The sequence below is a fragment of the Anabrus simplex genome, chromosome 3, assembly GCF_040414725.1.
Source record: "Anabrus simplex isolate iqAnaSimp1 chromosome 3, ASM4041472v1, whole genome shotgun sequence".
Taxonomy (NCBI): Eukaryota; Metazoa; Arthropoda; class Insecta; order Orthoptera; family Tettigoniidae; genus Anabrus; species Anabrus simplex.
The window spans coordinates 310,550,568-310,554,328 of record NC_090267.1 but is presented as its reverse complement, the minus strand read 5'-3'; positions in this window follow the sequence as shown (position 1 = coordinate 310,554,328).

Below are 3,761 nucleotides of genomic sequence, written 5' to 3'. Positions count from 1 at the left end.
ACATGTTTATTGCTACTCGCTTGTTAATACTGGATCTTTTATTCAGTATCGGATAAAGCTGTGCCAGTCGTGCGTTTGTTTTCCGCTGGATGTCTTTAATGTGATATAGCATGGTTAGTTTTCTATCTAGGACTACTCCTAGATATTTGACCTTGTCGTGCCATGCTATATCTCGATTAAATAGTTTGAGCGGTTTTATGTTAGCTGGCATACGTGTGCGTCTGTTCTTCCTAGTGAACATCACAGCTTGGCATTTGTCAACGTTGACCTTGATACGCCATTTGGTTAGCCAGGGCTCGAGAGTTCGCAGTGCTACTTGTAGTCTCTTTCGGGCGTATGCTAGCTGAAAGTGTTGTACTGTGATAGCAGTGTCATCCGCGTAGAGGTGCGTGGTAGTGAGTTCCGCTGTCGGCATGTCATTCGTAAATAGAATGAACAGGATTGGCCCTATTAGGGACCCCTGGGCTACGCCCGCCCTGATTGGTCGCGTGCTTGACAGTGTGTTATGAACATCTACTTGGAACTCTCGGCCTTCCAGGTATGATTTAATTAATCTTATGTACCCTGGGTGGAATTCGAGGTCTATTAATTTCGCTAATAGGCCTTCGTGCCAGACTTTATCGAATGCCTTCTGGATATCAAGGAATACCGTGCCTGTGTCCCTCCGCTTGTTTAGTCCGATGGTCGCTTGTTCTAGGACCCGGGTAAGCAGTTGCGGGGCGGAGTGGCCGTTTCTAAAACCGAATTGTTCGTTTCGAATGATTCCTCTTTCCTTGATATGAGCTATGAGCCTTTTCAGCAGTATTTTCTCAAATACTTTGCTGAGGGCGTCCAGGAGACTGATGGGCCTATAATTATTAGGGTTAGATTTGTCCTTGCCTGGTTTGCCGAATACAAGAATTCTCGCCTTTTTCCACTGTTCCGGATAATACTGCAATTGGAACATGGCATTGTATATTTTAGTGAGTAGTGCGAGGGCTTTCGGTGTTAGCTTTTTGATTATTATATTTTGAATCTCATCTGGGCCGGGTGCCTTCTTCGGGTTAAGGTGATCTATTATCCACTTAATTTCGTGGATATTAGTCTTCTTAACCTCGGGCTTAGGTGCGTTTGCTAGGAATTCCGCTACCTTGGCCTCTGTTTGCCTAATGAAGGCGGGGTCCGACGGTTCGTCATTGGGCTTAAAGGCCTCCTCGAGTGAGTCGGCTATCACCTCTGCTTTGTCTTGGTTTTCGTATACTGGTCCGTTGGGTCCCTTAATTGTTGGGATCACGTGTGGTTCTCGCGTGAAATATCTCGCTAAGTTCCACACCGGTCTGGTATTTGTGTCGAATGTACTCAGTTTGTTATTCCAGATCCGTGACCTATACTCCATTATTTCGGTTTCGTTTTCGACCCTGAGTTCGTTTTTACGTATCCGGTCTTCATCGCGGTGGTGTCGGGCCCAGTTGCGCTTGTGTCTGTTGCGCTGGCGTATTAGATCTTTAATGTGGGCCGGTATTTCAATGTTAGTGTTTTGTCTAGGTTTGTGTACCGGAATGCTCGCAGTTGTGGCTGCTTGGATCGCATTTACGAGTGTTCTTAGTGATTCATCCGTTTGGGCTGGGTTTACTATTTGTATGTCCTCAGTCCCCTGCAGGAGTGAATCTAATTTTCTTTCGAATTTACCCCAATTGGCTGCTTTATAGTTGAGTCGGCGCTTGGGGTTATTCTCATATTCCTCCGGGTTCGCTTCCAGTGTAAATATTACTGGTTGATGCCTCGACCCTAGGTCGTTAATAACCTTTATCGTGTGTCTTTGAGGAATATTTCGCAGTAGGGCGATGTCCAATATGTCGTCGACCTGTTCGTTTGGTGCTAGGAACGTGGGTTCACTGGGGGCTGTTACCACATAGTCCTGGGATAGCATGTGGTTGTACAGCCTTTCGCCGTCTGCGTTAGGTTTCAGGCACCCCCAGCTGGCGTGTTTCGAATTTAGGTCGCCTCCTAGGATCGTGTTTCGATTTTGCCTTAATACCGATTCTATATCTTGTGTGTTAAGGTGTTTAGGTCTGGAGTATGCCGATATAACATTGACGAGTGTTCCTCGCACAGGCATGGCAATTCCGCACGCTTCCAGCTCGACCAGTTCTGGTAAGTCTATTTCCATATGTTTGATGTCCTTCCTTACCAGAACTGCCACTCCTCCGTCTCTATTAGCCTTATCGCTTCTGTGTATTTTGTAGCCTCTTATAGTGAACTTCTTCCCCGGTGGGAGGAAGGTTTCAGTTAGGAGAGCTACGTGTATAGTGTTCGCGGCTAGGAAGGCTTCGAGTTCGTATTTCCTAGACCTGACGCCCTGGCAGTTCCATATTAGAACTCGAAGCTCTTGCGTGTTATTATTGTTATTATTATCGTCCTCGTTTGGTTGTTCAGCCATCTACGGTCAGGAGGTCAGCAATGGCATTAATCAGGTCCTTCAGCCAGGGGAATGGTAGCATGTTGGCCATCATAACCCCAGTGGTTATGGCTGCCGTGAGGTTCAGGTTCGGGAAGAAGGTTTTCAGGATTTCTTCTATCCTTTCCCTGAACGCCTTTACTACCATTTTCCCTTCTGGCTTCTGTGCCTGTTCTTGTGTAGGTGTTGTGATTGGTGTGGTGCAGGGGGCGGGCGTTGGGGGCGGTGGTGCGAATGCCGGTTTACTATTTGTAGAGTACAACACGAGGCTGACGTATTTAAGCACCTTCAAATACCACCGGACCGAGCCAGGATCGAACCTGCCAAGTTGGTTTCACAAGGCCAGCGCCTCAGCCGTCTGAGCCACGCAGCAAATGTCAACGCTGTAGCACCTTCACGTCGTCCGACTCGTTGGCTGAACGGTCAGCGTACTGACCTTCGGTTCAGAGGGTCCTGGGTTCGATTCCCGACCGGGCCGGGGATTTTAACCTTAATTGGTTAATTCCAATGGCACGGGATCTGGGTGCATGTGTTGTCTTCATCATAATTTCATCCTCATCACGACGCGCAGGTCACTTACGGGTGACAAATAGAAAGACCTGCACCTGGCGAGCCGAACCCGTTCTTGGATATCCCAGCACTAAAAGCCATACGACATTTCATTTCATTTCACATTCACGCCAACCGACACGGGAATATAGTATTTGTAGAGTAGTGGCGCCCTATCCCACCATACGGGGTTTGCGTTGTTTGAAAAATAAATAGCGAAAAGTTATAATTATGCAAACCAAACCAAACCCCATGGCGCAACAGCCCTGAAATACAATGACCTACCAAGCTGCCGTTGCTCAGCACGAAGGCCTGCAGATTACGTGGTGTCGTGTGTTCAGCACGACGAAACCTCTCGGCCGTTATTCTTGGCTGTCTAGACCGCAGAAGATTTCTCACCGTCAGATAGCTCCTCAATTGTAATCATGTAGACCGAATGGACTTCGAACTAACCCTCAGATCTAGATAAAAATCCCTGATCTGGTCGGGAACTGAACCCGGGTCCTACATCGTGAGGCTGGTGAGTACATCCCTGCATTTCTTGAAAAGATGCTCTAACTGAAAAAAATAATTAAGAACATCCTCAGCAGTGATCGGTATTGTAGGGTAAGTTTGATGTCTTTGGAAGTTTTTAAAAATTTTTTTTTTTTTTACAAGTTTTGTACGTCGCACCGACACGGACAGATCTTATGCTGACGAGGGGACAGGGAAGGGCTAGCAGTGGGAAGGAAGCGGCCGTGGCCTTAATTAAGGTACATCCCCAGCATTTGCCAGG